Here is a 19,681-nt window from a genome sequence, read left to right as displayed (position 1 = left end):
GAAACTGGACAATGATTAAGGAAGATAGAAGAAGAATTGATGCCTTTGAATTGTGGTGTTGGCAAAGAATATTGAATATACCACGGACTGCTAAAAGAACAAACAAATCTGTCTTGGAAGAAGTAAAACCAGAATGCTCCTTAGAAGTAAGGATAGCAAGACTATGTCTCACATACTTTGGACACATTGTCAGGAGGGATCAGTCCCTGGAGAAGGGCATCACGCTTGGCAGAGTACAGGGTCAGCAAAAAAAGAGGAAGAACCTCAACAAGATGGATTGACACAGTGGCTGCAACAATGGGCTCAGGCATAACAACCATTGTGAGGATGGCTCAGGACCGGGCAGTGTTGCATTCTGTTGTGTATAGGGTCGCTGTGAGTCGGAATTGACTCCATGGCACCGAACAATAGCAATAGGTGTTTAGTGGTATGGCGTTGTTTTTGTTTGCAGTTCCCTGATGACAGATGATGTTGAGCGTCTTTTCATATACTTATTTATCATCTTTGTTGAGGTACCTTCAGATGTTTTGTCCATTTTGTTAATTGGGTTGTTTGTTTTCTTAGTGTTGGGTTTTAAGAGTTCTTTGTGTATTTATACAAGTCTTTTATTGGGTACATGTTTTGCAATTAGTTTCTCCCAGCAGATGGCTTGTCCTTCATTTTCTTAATGGTGTCTTTCACAGAGTGAAAATTTTTAATTTTAGTGAAGTCTAACTTACCAGTTTTTCTTTTACGGATTGTACTGTTGGTATTTAAAGGTATTGGTAAACTCAAGGTCACATAGATTTTCTCCTGTTTTATCTTCTGGAAGTTGTAGGGTTTTTAGTCTTATATTTACACTCATCATCCATTTTGAATTTTTCATTTCAGTTAGTCTGTCTTTTAACTCCAAAATTTCTCTTGATTCTTTTTTATAATTTGTATGTCTTTATTGATACTCTCTGTTTGGTGATAACATTGTTCTCATACTTTAGTTCTTTAAACATGATCTTCTTCAGTTGTCTGAGCCTATTGAAGATACCTGATTCAAAGTCTTTGTAAGTCCAGTGTTTGGGCTTCCTCGGTGACAGTTTCTATCGATGGCTTCTTTTCATGTGTATGGGCTGTACTTTCCTGTTGCGTTATGTGCCTGCCTCATAATATTTTGTTGAAAACTGGACTTCTGGGGATCAGGTAGTTTCTGTTTCTTGACCTTGGCTGTGGCTACATGGATGTATTCACTTTGTGACAAACCACTGATGTGTGTTACGTTACGCTCTCTTCTTCTGTGTTACGGTTTATATATACATTTTATTTTAATAAAAATTTTAAAGATTCAGCCTACTTAAGCAGTTTCAAAATTATAAGCCATTTATCTTGAAGCCAAGAAACTATTCAGCACACAAAGCAAGCTTCATGTGGATTTTGTACATTATAATTTTTACAACCTGGCTGATCTGGGCATGTTAGTTTTCTCTTTAGTTATTCCAGGCTGAAGTGGGGGCTTTTTTTTTCCCCATATACTGACAGTTGTTCTCTCAGACTATTACTCAGTTTTTATTTTTAAATTTCCTTTCACACGCTTAGGTCTCTCCCCCTGGATTTTCAGCTCCATAGAGCAGGAGTCATATTTTCTCTCTATAGTCTCCGAAGTACTTAGAGAGTGGGACCTGTCCGTGAGCCGTTTCAGTTTTCCACTCTGTGTGGGGATGATTTCCTCACATACCTTTACTCAGAGTTGGGAGGAAAGATGTGCTTTTGGAAGAATTTGTATGTGAGGTGGTTAACGTTGGCAGTTGATTTACTTTGAATAGTCTGCTGTTTTCCTTAAAATCTATTTTTGTGTATGTTTCCATGTCATGTCCAGTGTGGCTAGGGCACACGTTTGTTTCAGGTACCCCGAGCCTTGAGCCACGGGGAAAATCCCACTTGGCATTTCACTGGTGAGGCATGAGCTTTGTCAGCTTTGGCCTCTTTTAGTATAAACTTTTATCGTTTTGTTCAGATTACACCTAATTTTTCAAATTTTTATTTTTCTGAATATTGATTTGTGTTTCAGTTAGCCTTTTCACGTAAACAGAAGCTGGTACGTGAAAGTAATACGTGCTTGACTTCCAGAATCTCTTACGTTTTGCTAGCGCTTCACGAACATGACGGGATGAATCCTCAGAGTCGGCTCACGGAGAGAAATTTTCTGTAGCTGAGTTTTTCATTTGTTAACTACCTTAGATTATATTTTAAGTGTGTGTACTTTTTTAGCAGCACAGGATAAAAGGCAAACGGTCATAATGGGCATTTATAAAATCTACTTCAGACTAGTTTAAATTAAAGTTATCAAAGGTCACCAAGTGGAATTAAGACAGGAAAAAGGATGGAACGTAGTGGTTAACTTGTGCCTTTAGCAAGCCAGGTACTGAATATTTTGATTTGTGTGAGAGGAACTTCGCGTTCGGTAAACACTAAAAAAAAAAAAAAAAAAAAAACACTAGGATTCCAAAAATCTAGAGCCTTCCAAGAAAATTGTTATTTTCAGTGTTAAATTGTGAACCCATCACTTAAAATGAGAGAAAACCTGCTTTCTGCCCTCCCTCTCCAACAGTGTGGGATAGCTGACAATGAGCACAAAACTACGTGGTCTTAGAGTCCACAGGTTTATTATTGTTTTTTTTTTTTTCCCCTCCTCCTTTTTTTTCTTAGAAAGAAATAAAGTTTCAGTAACTTTGGGTCTTTCTGTTGGGGTACACCACAGACACAGGAAAATGTAGGTGGGCAAGTCTTTGGCCTGACTTGGTTTGAATTATTGGAAGAGTGGTCTTCTAGAAAGGTTTGCTGCTTTGTAGGGTTGAAAGATGTTTTCGTGCTCTTAGATAACCCTGGATTAATGAAGGGGCTGAATTTTGGCATTTGACTTCATCTAACTCTGACAGCCCAGGAAAGGTGCATTGGTAGGTTATCAGCTAAGAGGTGGGTGTCAGCACTGGGTTACACGTTAGAGGAAAAGGGAGATGAGTGGGCGTTGTTCTGTGATGGAAGCGTTTCTGCGTGACCTCATTTTCACGTTACTGACATCCCGTGAAGTGTATTTTGCCCCCTGTTACAGATAAGGAACCTGAGCCTTGAGCAAGGTAAACCAGCTTGACCACAGTCACCCGACAAGTGTTCAACAGAGACAGGATTGAAAGCCAAACTCTGAGGCTTCTACTTTTTTATTACGTCATGTATTATACAAAATACTGGTAATTTTTGGGGATAGGCAGACAACACAATAAAAATGAAGTTATAACTGAATAAAGCATTGTTTTTATTACTTGTATTTGAATTATTGCATCGGGCAAATCTGCTGCCAAAGACCTCTTTAAATTGTTAAAAAGCAAAGATGTCACTTCGGGGACTAAGGTGCCCCTGACCCAAGCCAGGGTATTTTCGGTCGCCTCATAGGCTTGTGAAAATTGCACGATGAATAAGGAAGACCGAAGAATTGATGCCTTTGAATTATGATGTTGACAAAGAATGTCGAATATACCCACAGACTGCCAGAAGAATGAACATACCTATCTTTGGAACAAGTACCACCAGAGTGCTCTTTGGAAGCAAGGAAGGCGAGACTTTGTCTCACGACGTGCTTTGGACACGTCATCAGGAGGGACCAGTCCCTGGAGAAGGACATCATGCTTGGTAAAGTAGAGGGTCAGCAAAAAAGAGGACAACCCTTGACGAGATGGATGGGCACAGTGGCTGCAACAGTGGGCTCAAACAAAGCAACGATTGTGAGAATGGCACAGGACTGGGCAGAGTTTTGTTCAGTCGTACCTACCGTTACTATTGGTCAAAACTGACTCGATGGCACCTAACAGCATTTGAATGATCTAGTTGATTTATTTTCCGTGACAAATTTTCACTCCCAGGTGAATACCCTCTTGGTTCTAGGATGATTCTTGCCTTATGCATATAAATTTTACTGTTGGCTTAAGTATAAAAAGATTGGGAAAATAAGCATAGTTGTCCTTCCTCTTGCTTTCTGAATCTTTTGCCCTTCTTTTCTCTCATGGCATCCCGTACATTCCAGTATCATAGTACTTAATGCACCATGTTGATTTTAATTGTTAAACTGAGCCCCCTCGTGGCAGGAATCAGGGTTGTTTGACACTGTACCCTTGGCAGGGTAATAGGTATCAAGCGTTATACCACACTTAATTCATCTGAATCTGAGTGGCAGTCCATTCACACAGCATGTGCACAAAGGGACATCGATTGGCTGCATAACCGAATAGTACAGTGGATCCCAGGCTTCAGAGGTGTCATCAGCACTCTGTGTGTGTCTCTCATCTCTGTCTCATCTTTCATCTCTGCTGGTTTCATTCTCAGGCAGACTTCCTGCATCTTTGCTGGCACCTGTGGCTGCTTGCAGCGATGGAATAAACCATGACTCAGCCCTCAGACCACTTCTCTGTCATCTCTCGTTCCACATCTAGTTCCTTAGTTTAGAATAACCATTTTTAAGTCAGTGATGTCCAATTTTATCTCTCTGTCCTTGACCTCTTGCTGAGCTCCACACTTAACGTATTCAGCCTCCTGTTCTGTGCTTCTAATTGGCATCTCACTCTTATCCAGGGCTTCGAACCGGTGTGGAACAGTTCAATTATTGCCTGAGTAAAAACGAGGGCAGTGTACACATTGCATAGCAACCAGGTCTTTTGCCCGGGAAACAGTATGGATCCTGAAAGATTGGATTATTGGCAGGGCTGCCGAGAGCAACGCACATTCAAAGCAGTGCCCTCAGCCTGTGTCCTTGAGCGGGACACCGCTGTTTGTTTCCCACTCAGGTCAAAATCCTGTGGGCGACAGATTTGGTTGCAGTGCAACACGTATGCTGCCCTCGTTTACGTCAGCAGTTACTGAACTGATCCAGCCTGGCTCAAAGGCCCGGTCTTGTCAGGGCTACAACTAAACTCTGATATCCCCCCCTCATGAAACTTGCTGCTGCTTTCTCCTCTCAGTGAACAGCATCACCGTGTACCCAGTTGCCCAGGCCCAGAACCTTCTCAGGCTCAGAATTGAAAGATCATCCCTGATTGTCTTTTGCTCTCACCCACATATCCTCATCAGCCCCATCTTCGAGATACATCCTGAGGCCACCCACTTCACAGCATTATATTGCCCTGACAGCTCATGGTGCCATCATCTTTCCCGTCGACAGACTACTGCAATAGCTCTCTTACTCATCTCTGCCTCTCCTCTTGCCCTCTTCACCAGAGTGACCTTTTCAGAATTTACTATGAATTGTGTCACTCCCTTGCTTAAGTAAACCCTCCAGTGGCTTCCCTATGCAAATCCGAATCACTTACCATGGCCTGTACACGGCCTGGCTACAGCTGACCTTCTGGTCTAATTTTTTCCCCACTTTCTCCCTTGTTCACTAGTGCCAGCTGATGGTGCAGCTCTTCTCTGAACACCCCGGGTTTGTTCTTCCTGAATCTCTACTTGCTGTTATTCCTGCTGGCAGTTGTCTCTCTTTAGATCTTTGGGTGGCTCCTACAGGTCTGTCATCTCTTCAAGAGAGACCTTCCCCAACACCTTTCCTTAAGTAGTGTTTCCCTCCAGCACTTTTCTGTTTCTTTATTCTCCTTTATTCGTACATTTAGCGGCATTGATCAGCACCAAAAACTACCATATTTTTATGCAAATAACGTACTCCTTCTATGTTTGTTTGCCAACTGCTCCCTCCTCCTGCGAGGTATTCTCGTAAGTGCCACTGTGCCAGTTTTTCTCCCTGCACCCTTTGGGAAAAAAAAAAAGTTTTCTCACTCCTGACTGACATAGAACAGTCCTTGGTATGTAGTATTAGTTGAATTTGTTGAGTGATTGGAGGCATCCTTGGCCTTCAGCCTTTCTGGGGACACCTGGTCTTTAGTGCCCAGTGAGAGAGACCCCCAGAAGGTCCATATGAATCTTCTCTAAAGGACTGTACAGGCTTCTTCCACTTAGTATCAGTAATCTTTCTTGAAAGTCGGACGTTCTTTGAAAAAATGCTGAGAACACATTTCCTTTTTTTAAAATAGGAAAATTATAAATTGTTGCCTATTCACCTAAAACCCCAGGTGGTGTCTTCAAGTATGGCCCGAACTGGAAGACCACTCAGCAATAAAAATGAACAGACTCTTGATACAAGCAGTAACTTGGAAAAAGAACAGATATGTGTCTATACTAACTTGTGTATATACACTTATTGATACTCTATATGGAAACATCAGTATCTATGTTAAGTTAAACATGAGTTCTTTTTGATGTCTTCAGCCTTAATCCATTGCCACGTGGCTCGTTCTAGCTTCTTCCCCTTGCTTGTCTGTAAACTCTCACTCCAGCAATGAGAAACAATAATTCAATTTCGAAGCGTGAAAAAAGCTGTGCCACGTTTCAGCATCGTAATGTTAAAGGGAAGTCATCATGCATGTGTTCACACATACCAAAGCACTCATGAGTCGTGAACGGTACGTGTTGCAATTAAAATAGTTTTTTTCTGGTGTCATCGTTCCATAAATAAAAACTCAGTTGGAATTTCCTTTCCATGTTACCTTAGTACATGTGTGTGATAATTCAAGGCAAGGATTTTATAAAAGAAACGGTATATGTAGGATGAGGAATGTGGGTTTTGTGGAACAAACTTTGCAGTGTTGTAGCTGAGAAACGATGAAATCCTTGCCTCTAACCCAAGATGACCACAATTTTCTCCTGAGTCGTCTTCTAGAACTTGAGTTTTAGTTCTTACCTATAAGTCTGTAATTCATTTTGTGTGTATACTGAATATGGACTGAGGTTCTTTTTAATTTGGATGCCTGTTTGTTCTAGTACCATCGGTTGAAAACACCTCTTGTCCCATTGAATTCCCTCATACCATCTTTGCCAAAAATCAACTCACCCTGTAAGTGTGGCCGTATTTCTGAATTCTTCACACCGTTGCATTCATCTCTGTGTCACTCTTCTTGCAAATACCACAGTGTCTGACTTAGTAGCATTAAGTCAGTCTTGGCATCAAGTCATCTGAGCCCTCCAGCTTTGGTCGTCTTTTTCAAACTTGCTTTGGCCCTTCTATATCCTTTGCCTTTCCACGTAAGTTGTAGAATCAGCTTGTTGATGGCTACGGAACAGTCTTGTTCAGATTTTGTTAGGATTGCATGGAGGCTGTAGGTCAGTCTGAGGACGAATTGACATTTAAACAGTACTAGTGTCCATTTATTTAGGTGTGCCTTGATTTCTTTTAGCATTTAGTAGTAGTAGTATAGCCTTTAGATCTTGTATGTATTTTGCTAGGCTTATGTTTAAGTATTTCACAGTTTTTAGTACTGTAGTAAGTGGTACTTAAAAAAAAAATCAACTTCCATTTGTTCGTTTCTAGTATATAGGAATAAAATTGATGTTATATATTGACCCGTGGGTATCCTCAGACACTGCCAAACTCACATATTAGTTCTAGTAACTCTTCAGGAGATTGTGACATAAACAATGACGTCATCTGCGAATCGAGACACTTTTATTTTTCCCTTTCTAATTCGTAGATGCCTTTTATTTCTTTTGCTTGCTAGCACCTCTGGTACGATGTTGTGAGAGCCGATGTCTTTGCCTTGTTCTTGATCGTAGTGAGAAAGCGTTCAGTCTTTCACCCTTAAATACGACGTCAGCTCTGGGTTTTTTGTAGATGCCTTTGTGAGGCAGAAGTCGTTCTCTTCTGTACCGAGTTTGCTGAGCATGTTTACCAGGAATGGATATTCAGTTTTGTCCAGTGTGTTTTCTGTATCGAGATACTATTTTTCTCCTTCAGTCTGTTGATACAGTGAATTCCAGCGATTGATTTCAAACGTTTAGCCAGCCTTGCATTCCCAGGGTAATGGCAGGGTATAATGTCTTATCTTTTTAATACATAGCTTGATTAATTTGCTGATACTTTATGGAGGGTTGTTTGATCTTACGTTCACGTGCGCATTGTTTCGTAGTTACCCTTTCTTACAACGTCTTTGTCTGGTTTTGGTGTTAGGGTAACGCTGGCCTCTTACGGTGATTTAGAAAAGTTTCCTTCTTCTTTTGTATTCTGGAAAATTTTGGTTATTTTGTGCCAGTCACCACGCTGAGTGCTTCGGAGACATCATCTCATTAATAGTTCTGAGCATAACCCTACACCACGGACTTTGGTATCTGTCAGGGTGGTGTAGGGTGTGTTTCTGAAGTAAACCCCCCAAATCTCTGTGACATAACAGAACAGAAGTTTATTTCTCACTTTTTCTACTTGCCAGTGAGGTGTGAGTGGGTGGGATGCTCTGCTAATTTAGAGCCAATTCTCAAATGGACCCAGTTCGGTGGAGACTTTATCTTCATCTCTTATTTCTCTGATCTGATGGCAGGGGCAGGGTCGTTAAGAGGTGCCTGGTGCTTTTCAAGGCTTCCCCTCGATACTGACACAGATCATTTTTCTCACTTTCTAGTAGCCAAAGCAAGTCGTATATTGGTGCCTGAGTCAGGAGCGGGGGGTACAGTCTTACCACACGCCCAGAGCAGGAGAATCAAGAGTATTTGTGAAGCTGGGAGGCTAGGTAGTATGCCTGGTGTCACTCTGCCAGACAGCCTTGGAACTGGCACTCAAGCCCAGCTCTTCCTGAGACCCGAATCTGTGCTCGGCACCTTTACAACTGCTGCCTTTCCGAGAGTGTGGCCCTAAACGGAGAGTGGTGGGAAAGTAGCCCATGTGGGATGGCCCTTAGCTCAGGGCCCCGCACGGGCATGTTCGGTAAACTGTAGCTACTGCTGTTTCTTTGGAGATAATAAATCCCTTTTCCTAGTAGAAGAAGCATTGACGTTGGACCAACAGATGTGTTCTTCTCTCACCCTTACTCACGTTTAATCAGTGTGGAATGTCGTGCCTCAGGTAGCGAAAAGGCCCTACCCATTTAACAGGAGAAGTAGAGCTGCTTTTATAGCGGCTTTGTACACTTGGTCCACATCGCCGTATTAAGCAACCATGATCTAGATTTTTCAGATCGTAAGTAAGGAGAACGGCATCCATTTTCCAGAGCACATTTAAATCATATTCTGGGCTTTTGGAGTCCATACAATTTATTTCATTCTTTTTATGAGTATAACTTTGATACTGTGGCCTGTGGAAGTGGTGATACACAGATAGTTTTCATTTAAAAAAAAAAACCTTTAAAATCCTGACTTTTGGAATATCTATACCAGTAAGTTTCCACATTTAGTAGCTTGTGTTTAACTTGTGTTCCTTTGAGTGCCTGGATTGTGTTTACCTTCTTTTTGGCATCTAAACATTGTAATGTAGACATTGGTTAATCTCACTGTAACAGTTTATATAAAGTCAGTAATAAAGGAGGAGGACATTGAGAGAAGGAGAGATGGGGAAGAAGTAGCATCATGCAGTTTGTTTTTCAGCCAGTGTGGAAAAATGATGTCAAAATGTGGTCGGTGCCCTGGCATCTACAACTTCATTTGCGAACATTAGCTCTTCCTTAACCCATTTAAATGACGAATTTTAAAACGAAACTAAGGAGTCCTGGTCCTGCCTCTGTCATTGCCTGGGGTGGGCTAACCCCAGTACCAGAGGCTGAGAGCAGTGGCAGAAATGCCCGGCCTCCAGTGCCAGGCTGATATCCTGGGGCACACGAGGCGGGGAACTCAGCCTCTGATGTTGATGGAGTAGAGGGTCTAGGAAAGTATCACGTGTCTAGTTTTTTTCTTTCTGCAAAATAAATAATGTGTTTCTCTGATGCCGTTTGTACTCCTCCTTCTGCCTTTGTTGTTGTTAAGTGCCGTCGAGTCAGTTGTGACTCATACCGACCCTATAGAACAGAATAGAATGCCCCATAGGTTTTCTAGGGAGCGGCTGGTGGATTTGAACTGTAGCCTGTTTGGTTAGCATCCGAAGCTCTTAAACACTACGCCACCAGGGCTCCCTTCTGCCTTCAGTAGCGTGTTTTTTTGCCCCTTCCCTTACCCGGAGACAATTTATTCTGTGTTCCGTGAAGTTGGAGTAGTAATTACAGTCTAAAGATCCTTGTGGTGTTTTAGGCTTTAGATTAGTGGGAACCCCCCCCCCCCCGCCCAGCCAAAAGTAATAGTACCACAAATTTTCCAGAATTTACAGAGATAGCTCTAGAAAAGAATTTAATCATAAATGTGAAGTTTTTAACTTGGAAATACTGAACATGACTGGGTCTCAGCCTTTGGTTTCCATTGAGTAGTTATTTGACACTTGCACATATTTGATAAAAAGGTTAATGAATTTTGGAAGTTAAGAATTTACTCCTAACTTAATGAGGCACCGTGGAATGGAGAGTACCTTGTATTTAGAAAAACAATGCCAACAGCTGATAGCACATACAAGCTTGCACGTAATTGACAGCCAGTTAAATTGACATCTGCAAGTAGCGAGAACCCAATCTGCCTCCCACCAGCACATCGTCATTGTTGTTCTGTGTGTTTACTGTTTATTTGCACGAAGTGTTGTTACGCATTAGCTGTTAGGCCATTAGCTGTTAGGCCGTGATGTAGTGTAGCCAAGGATTTCAGTTGCTTCTATGGATCCCCTTACAGATCACCCTTTTTTCTGTAAATTGAATGTGAGCGACAATTGTTCTCATTTTCTCTAAATAGTTCTACAGTTGAAGTAAAAGTGTCACTGTCTTTACTCATACTGGCTGTTTACTATTTGTTGAGTGAAAGAAGAAATAAATGAATTTCAGTTTTGATAATTTTGAACTGAAGGCGAAATAAAGACCCTGACTCTAATTTAGGTTTTGAATTCACCTGAAACTTCTTTCCAGAGACTGCACAAGCAAGTCACGAACTAGAACATTCTAGGAGGAATCATGGAAGACGGGAAATGGAGTGTGTGTTTTGACTTTTTAGGTAACCAAGGGACCCTTCACCAAGACACCTTTTTTGGGCTGCTCCTTCCTCATTTCTAAAATGAGGGGATTGATTTAGGTTAGAAGTTTCCAGACTTTTGTATTTCATGCCCCGCCTGTTTTTTAAAGGCTTACAGACAGTTGCAAACTTACCAGAGTGGTTGGTTTGGTGAAATGGCTGGTGGAAACAAAACCACCTGTTTTGCCTTCTGCCTGTCTGAGCCTTGAGCGTGGGTACCTCTTCAGCCCTCTTTTATGTAGTATCATAGGGAGATACCCTTCTTGCCCCTTGCGGTACAGTGGGTTTTTTCTTACATATAGCCTTTCTGGTCCTGGGTTTGTAATTCTGCCCAGAATGATTGGTTGGGCTACAGTTTGCCCTGTGGTTAGCCTATTTTACACACCGTGCAGGAGTTGGTCACTTTGTTATTCAAATACCAAAACCATCCAAACTGTTTGCCATTGATTATAGCGACCCTGTAGGACAGAGGAGAAGTGGCACAAAGGGTTTCCAGGGAGCGGCTGGTGGATTTGAACTGCTGACCTTTTGGTTAGCAGCTGAGCCCTTAACCACTGCTCCGTCAGGGCCCTGTTATTCAAATAGTGGCTTGAAAATCCACCCAATAGGATTGAGTGACTTGCCGTCCAGTGAGGGGATTGGTTGGGTCATGGTCCTGCTGTGAGGGCTACACCTTGAAATTGACAAGGAGTTTGATTACATAAATAGCCAACCCCCACAGAGGTTTTTACAGAGGAGGAGAGTGAGAGGAAGAAGAGGAAACCTCCTGAAACAGCTGTACTACAGGTCAAGGGCTATAACACTGAAGACGGTGAGAGGCCCAGAAGCGGGCCCGGCGGCAGAGAAATGGCAACAAGCACAGCAGAGCTGAGTGGCAGAGAAACAACAGCGACGGTACGAGTGGCAGAAACCCCAAGACCGGCAGACGGCAGTGGTGGGCGAGCTGTCCCATAGAGTGGAGCTGGTCGCCTCCAGGCAGGGTGTTGCCAGTGGAGGTGGGCACCCCATAAAGGGGAATCAACTACAGTTTGAGCCCATGTAGTTGGATGCTTGAGCAGAGCAAGTGGCAGTGCAGGGGCCCAGCTGGCCTGCCTTTGGCCACTCAGATGCCCCAACTGCGTTGAGAGCTATAACCCTAAGGCCCAGAGGGGTGGGCCTGAGGGTCGAGAGGAGGCCTGTCCAGAGGATGGCCGGGAAAGATCAGCTTGCTTGCATGGCCAAGAAGGGCCTGTCTGCTAGTACAGCGGAGATCAGTTGGGAGAGCTGTCCTGGTTGGAACTGTCCTGCAGGGAGAAGGGAGGGATGTGCTCTGTCTTTGGGGCAGCCTTTCAGACCTTGCTTATATACTTCCTGATCCCAAGTTGTAGCCTGTGACTTCCCTAATAAAAAAACCCCCCTAATTGTGAGTGTGGTCTGTGGATTCTCTGGCCATTGCAGTGAATTACCAAGCCCAGCAGAGAGGTAGAGAGTGCCATGAGGGGATGGCTGGTGTCAGAAATGGTGAAGAAGTTGGAGAACGGAGGTGTGTCCGACCTCCACCTCATAGGGACCCAGCATTGTGCTGATTCTGATTCATCCCCCGCAGGGATTTAGGGATTCCTGATGCTTTTTGATGCTTGACCTAGACACCCCCTGCTCTGATGACTTTGCCTTTTCAATTATGGTGTTTTCCTTGGTTAAAGTGAAGGAGCAAATACTTAGTTCTGGTGACTTCTAAAGCATATGTTTTTGCATTTGCTAATCCGGGGAATATGATCTTGAAGTCATTGCCACTTGATACTTATTTGCAAAATAATATTTAGGAGATTCACCTGAAAAGTGTGCAGTCCATCTGTGCCTCGAAGGTACTTTAAGTTTTTCTTGAGTTCATCTGACTCTCGGGGAGCCTCATGTCTGGCTGTCACTGCTTTGGGGCCTCGGAGGACTCCCTCATGAGGCTGGCTCAGCCAGAGGAACAAATGTGGCAGCTGTGCCACTGTGGACACTGCCACCGTGTCACACAGGAGAAGGGTCTTTTTGGTTTCCATACAAGGAATACGTATACTCTTCTTCAGGATCTGATTTGGTTTTATCTTACAGAACCCGTGAATTGTGAAACCGCTCCAACTTCATGCAGGCCTTTGGGAAACCCCAGGACGCTTCCAGATGCTCCCTTCATAAAGTGATTAAATAAATAATTGGTTCAGTAATTACCGATTGGGTGTTTTAAGTATGCCAGGCGCTCTTCCTGGCAATCAGCGTTCAAAGATTAATCAGACATTATGTTTTAGTGGAGGAGACAAAACAAGGAAACAAGTAGATGTGTAACGTGTTAGATACATGCTTTGAAGAAAAGGACATAGTACTGAGCTGTTCCTTAGAATGCTACACATAGTAAACACTTTCTCCCCCTAAAAAAAAACCCACTGCCATTTAGTCCGGTTGCAACTCATAGCAACCCTATAGGACAGAGTAGAACTGCCCCATAGGGTTTCCAAAGATATAAGTCTTTACAGAAGCAAACTGCCATCTCTTTCTCCCATGGGGCAGCTGATGGGTTTGAAGTGCCTACCTTTTGGTTAGCAGGCGAGTGCTTAACCACTGTACCACCAGGGCGCCTTAAACACTATATTAGTTTTTATCACTAGAGGCAGTTTTAATATGCATGGTGGGCAGGACCCACTCCCACTGCCATCGAGTTGATACCGACTCATAGCGACTCCATAGGGTTTCCAAGGCTGTAAATCTCTGTGTAAGCAGACTGCCACATCTTTCTCCTATAGAGCCGCTGATGGTTTCAAATCACCGACCTTTTGGTCAGCAGTCGATTGCTTTAACCACTGTGCCACCAGAGCTCCTTGGTGGGCAGGACAGACCATGAGAAGGTGAAAGCACAGCAGGTCTTGATTAAGTTCTGTGGTGAGGTGATGCAATGTATAGTGACTCGGTGGTCTTTTAAAGTTTAGTGGTCAAGGAAACCCTCTCTGACTTGGTGACATTTGAGCTCAGAAGTAAATGACTGCCATTTGAAGACGGTTGGGTAAAGGTGGGATCAGGTTGGGAAGGACAGTCCAGGCAGTGAGTACACTGGGGGCAAAGGCCCCAAGACAGAGGCCCTTGTTTTAGGATTAGAAAGCCCAGGGTAGTTACAGTGGGTTGGTGAAGGGACTGGAGGCCGCCCTGGTAGGGCTTTGTGAACCAGGGTGGGGAGTTTGGCTTTATTCTATGTACAGTGGGAGGCAGTGTATTGCCCTGGCTAATGTTTTAGAAGGTCACTTTGGCTGCTGGACAGAGGTTGAACTTGGGGGTGAGGGGAGGAGCGATGGAGGATGGGACACTAGCTAGGAGGCAGTTGTAATAGCCAGGTGAGAGGTGTTGGTGGCTTAGATTAGGGTAGTGGCTGTGGGCATGAAGAGAAATGAGTAGATGGCATGTGTTACACGGGGAGAGTTGTTGAGACTTCCTGATGGACTTGATCTGTGGGCGTGAAGTGGGAAAAAGAAAGGGAAGGATAGGAGCTAGGTGTTCGGCTTGCATGACTGAATAGGATGGGTGGAGCAGTTTGGGGGGTGGGCGTAGGGGAAACCAGGAGTTCTCTTTTGGCCATGTTAAATTTGCGATGCCCATTCTGCGTCTAAGTGGAGATGTTTTTGCTGTGGAAGTACGGGCACGCGAAGCTCAAGAAGAGCAAGGTGTCCCGGAAGCATGCCGCAGGGCCGCCCACTGGGCTGGGAGCGAGGGACAGCCTTCTGGAGGAGGCGAGACTTCATGTTGAAGGATGGCTTAGGGTAGAGAGAAGGGCCGCTGTCAGGACTGTAGAGAGGAAGAAGACATGTTTTGGTAACGGTCGGTCTGTGACGTAATTCTTTTTCAGGGAAGCGCTGAAGACTGTGGGCGTGTGTGTGGTAAGGTTTTGGCCTCGGTGTTAGAGAACCTGAGTTCTGTGTTATCAAGCTGCCGTGGTGGAGAGGTGAAGACAGCTCACCTTTTCCGTTTCCTTTTATCTTGTTTGAGAAGAGATGTAGAGACTTTTGATTGACATTTTAAAGAAATTACAGAACTGCAAGCCTAGAAATAAAAAAAAAAGAAATAGCTACTGTTAAAACCAAACATACCTGGTTTCTCCAGCATTGCTGTCTCTTTTCTGTGAAACCAGAGGAGCCAGCAGCTGGAGTGATTCTTCATCGAGATAAGGAAATGCGTTCACTCTTCAGAATGGTTATTAAATGGGATTAAGTATGAGATTACTTCGCCCGGATGTACCACTTAAGTGATGTATTTAAGTTTTGGGTAGATAATACGTTAATATGGTTCAAATATCAAAATGCGTAGTTTCCCTCCCAGCCACCTACTTAGTTCCCCCAACCCCACCCCCTGAACAGGTATGCTGTCACGTCTGCTCCCCACACTGCTGGACTTCTTGCTTCTTTCACTAAGTAGTGCATTTTTGAGACCCTTCCATACCACTGTATAGAGAACTTCCTTGTTTTTTCCCATTGTATGAATATACTCGAGTTTCTTGAATCAGCCCCTTACCAGCGGGCGTTGAGGTGGTTTCCAGCTGTCCTCGCCTGCCCAGTGCTGCAGTGAGTAGCCTTGTTCCTACTTGGGTCTTGGTGCACGTGGGCCAGTGTCTGTGTCTGTAGGATGGACTCTTAAGTGCAAACGCTGGGTAAAAGGCGATACAGTTTCATTGTTTTCAGAAGCATTTCCAAGTTGCCTTTCGTTGTTAGATCAGTGTATACTCTCCTTGAAGAGTCTGAGAGTCCTTGTTTTCCCACAGCATTGCTAACAGAGTGTGCTATCGAAATTCTGGATTTGCCAACCCTATATGTGGAAACCCTGGTGGTGGTGTGGTTAAGAGTTATAGCTACTAACCAAAAGGCTGGCAGTTTGAATCCACCAGGTGCTCCTTAGAAACTCTTTGGGACAGTTCTACTCTGTCTTATAGGGTCACTGTGAGTTGGAATCGACTGGACGGCAACAGTATACCTGGTATCCCTGTATAGTTTTCTTGTTACGAGGTTGAGTGTCTTTTTACATGTTGAAGAGCCTTTTTTTCTTTTTTCTGTAGCTTTCTCATTTTCTTTACCCACGTTTTGACTAGCATGTTGCTCTTTTCCCTGTCAATTTGTAGCAGTTTTCTTCTGTATTAAGATTAGCCCTTTGTATGACATAAAATGCAAATTATTTTCTCAGCTTTTTATTTGCCTTTTGACTTTGGTCGTGGCACATTTTTTCATGTAGAAGCTTTTGATTTTTAGTAGATGCATTTATTAATCTTTTTTTTATGTCTTCCGCATTTTTGGCCATAACTATATGTTACGTTTAATCCACTTGGAATTATCTTGCTATATCCTCGAAAACTATGGGTTCACCTTCATGCCTTCGTTTTTTCTCAGATGGCTACTGGTGGTCCCAGAGGCAGTGCTGTGGTGGCTGTGACTCCGGGTTTCGTTTTCCTCTGTCCTTGGCTCATTCCTGTGTGCACCCTCACCCCATCCAGGGAAAACCCTTTTACTTCAGTTTGTACTTTTCAGGCACACTTTTCGACACGTAGAACTTACTCCTTCATTCACCAAATGTCTCAGTCCGGCTATGTAGGCCGTAAGGATTGATCAAATCATGTTTATCAGGCATTTATTAGGTTTTTTTTGATTGTTTAAGAAAAACTTCTCCAAAGTGCCTTTTATTCCCAAAACATGATTGACTCAGGTCTGTTGTCTGAAGGCCATTGTTTCGTGTATTTTTGTATGATTTTGTAGTTGTTTAAAGTTGTTGTGTGCTGTTGAGTAGATTCCGACTCATAACAGCCCCGTGTGACAGAGTAGAACTGCCCTATAGGGTTTCCTAGGCCATAATCTTTACAGGAGCAGATCTCCAGGTCTTTTCTTCTGAAGAGCGAGTGGTCAGAATGTCAAACAGCAGACCCTTTTGGTTAGCAGCCAAGCGCTTATCCAGTTGTACCACCAGGGCTCCTTTTATTTAAGGTTGTTGTTGTTAGGTGCCGTCGAGTTGTTTCCGACTCGTAGTGACCGTATGTACCACAGAACGAAACACTGCCTGGTCCTGCGCCATCCTCACAATCCTTGTTAGGCTTGAGCCCGTTGTTGCAGCCACTGTGTCAGTCCACCTCGTTGAGGGCCTCCCTGTTTTCCGCTGACCCTGTAATTTGTCAGGCATGAGGTTCTTCTCCAGGGACTGATCCCTCCTGGCAACATGTCCAAAGTATATAAGACGCAGCCTCGCCATCCTTGCTTCTGAGGAGCGTTCTGGTTGTACTTTTCCCGAGACAGATTTGTTCATTCCTTTGGCAGTCCATGGTATATTCAATATTCTTCACCAACACCACAGTTCAAGGCGTCAGTTCTTCTTTGGTCTTCCTTATTCATTGTCCAGCTTTCACATGCATATGACGCAATTGAAAATACCATGGCTTGGGTCAGGCACACCTTAGTCTTCAGGGTGACATCTTTGCTTTTCAACACTTTAAGGAGGTCCTTTACAGCAGATTTACTCAGTGCAGTGGCTCATTTGATTTCTTAGCTGCTGCTTCCATGGGTGTTGATTGTGGATCCAAGTAAAATGAAATCCTTGACAACTTCAATCTTTTCTCCCTTCATCATGATGTTGCCCATTTCTCCAGTTGTGAGGATTTTTGTTTTCTTTCTGTTGAGGTGCAATCCGTACTGAAGGCTGTGGTCTTTGATCTTCATCAGTAAGTGCTTCAAGTCCTCTTCACTTTTAGCAAGCAAGGTTGTGTCATCTGCACATCGCAGGTGTTTGAGTCTTCCTCCAATCCTGATGCCCTGTTCTTCTTCATATAGCCCAGCTTCTCGGATTATTTGTATTTAAGGTAGGAGGATAAATTTGTATTCCGTTATGCCCGGAAGAGGAAGTGATGGTTGGAGATCTTAATGCCCACTCTTCAGCCATTGATGGTACCAGTAGACACAACATCAGTAGAGACATAGGTGATCCCAGTAGTGCTATCATCCACCTTCATCTGGGTAACGCTTGTAGAACATAAGACTCAACACTTGGAAAACCTGCTTTCTTTTCAGCTGCATGTGTTGTGTTCACCAAGGCAGAGCCTGTGCTGAGCTCTGAAGAAGTCTCGGTACATATACAAAGGATTGCAGGCCCTACACAGTTTGTTCTCTGACTGCATGTACAAAGGATTCGAGGTCATCTGCAGTCTGTCTTCTGACCACAAGGAGGTTAAATCAGAAACCACAACAATAGGATGTGTAGGAAAATGCCAAATTTTGGAAATTCCAAACCAAACCAGACCTGTTGCCATCGAGTTGATTCCGACAACATACAGCGGCCCTAGGGGACAGAGTAGATCAGCCCCATAGAGTTTCCAAGGAGCGGCTGTTGGATTCGAACTGCCGACCTTTTGGTTAGCAGCCAAGCGCTTAACCACTGTGTCACCAGGGCTCCATGAAGAGCTCTGGGGGAGAGAAATTAATGGTGAAATATCCCTATTGCGAAGGTCTGATTCTAGCAGTAGTGTGGATATTATGTTGGAGATGGTCAAAATGAGTCAGAAGGCGATGAAGGCCTAACTGAGCCTAAAACTAAGACAGAGGCCAAGGGATTGCAGAGGGAGCACGGATAAGAAGAAAGACCTGAAATCAGTGACCTCCAGTTCTTTTTAAGACACTGGCAGAAGAGGAGCCCAGTAAATCCTGAGCAAGCAGAGAGAACAGTAAAAAATAAGGGCAGAAATCAGTTGAATAGAAAGCAGAAGAACAGTAATTAACAAAGGCAGAAACTGGTTCCTTAAAATTATCAACTGAATGGGTAAATCCCTAGTTTGACTGATTGAGCAAAAAGGAGGAGAACACAGATTACCAATATGAAACCGTGGTCTTAAATAAACCCCAACCTTGGCTGAGGGGACTTGGTGCAGCTGAGACCGCTCTGAGGGGCCCCGAGCCGAGGGTGGTTTGCTGGCAGCACTGCCAGCACTGGGGAGCTGAGGAGCTAAGCTCTGGCTCTGGGATCTCTCCTGGAGCCCTGGCAGGGTTTACCACTTACGGCCTCCTGAGCACGTGCTCTGCTTTCCTTCATGTTGTTTTCCGGGGTCCTTCCTGCTCCTCTAATTTAAATGCCTGCCCTCCCCCTTCTCCTGGGGATTTTGGGGACACCTCTAGCTTCCTGGTTCTTCCTGTCCCCTGCTGCCCCCTCTCCCCAGGGTTGGTTGGGTAAATGTGGATGTTTCTATAAAGCATGATGTCTGTTCATTGCACGTAACACACCCTTCTCTAGTGACCTGTCTGTGTGTCTTTTTCCACTGTGGGGAGTGTGGAAGCAGGGCTTGTGAACTCTTCCCATCTGTGTCTGCAGCCCCAGCACAGTACTTGGAGCTTCCTGTTTTTGAATGAGTGTTCTTACTGCACACAGTTTTGACTTCCAAATAGCTGAATCAGGAATGAACTTGAGGATCAGTTTTGTTTGCATACCCGGCTTGGAACCCACGAATTCCTGTCATTGCAGCTTGATGACCTACCTAAATCAGTTTGAAAATTGTTTGAGAATTTTGAGTATTATCCATTATTTTTGGAAATATTTTATATCAAAGTGTTGATAAGCTATTTTAGAGGTTGTAGAAGAAATGGAATACATGTTAACGTGCTTTTATATGAAGTGACAGCGTGCTGTCGTAGTCAGTGTACTTCGTCTTATCATAGTGAAAGACATACTTTTGTTATTTTGATTGTTAACAGGTGATTAAATAAATTGTAAGTATATTTACTTAACGCTTTATATTGGAACTAAAACCTTGGTA

General features: G+C 43.7%; 1 protein-coding gene across 2 annotated transcripts in view; it reads left to right on the top strand.

Moving 5' to 3' along the window:
- The window catches only part of ATXN10 (ataxin 10), a 211,495-nt gene that overhangs the window by 47,664 nt on the left and 144,150 nt on the right, over positions 1-19,681 (top strand). The window lies entirely within an intron of this gene.

Source organism: Loxodonta africana, chromosome 4, assembly GCF_030014295.1.
Source record: "Loxodonta africana isolate mLoxAfr1 chromosome 4, mLoxAfr1.hap2, whole genome shotgun sequence".
In the NCBI taxonomy this organism is placed as follows: Eukaryota; Metazoa; Chordata; class Mammalia; order Proboscidea; family Elephantidae; genus Loxodonta; species Loxodonta africana.
The sequence above is the reverse complement of the archived record's forward strand: the minus strand, read 5'-3'. Positions and strand labels throughout refer to the sequence as shown.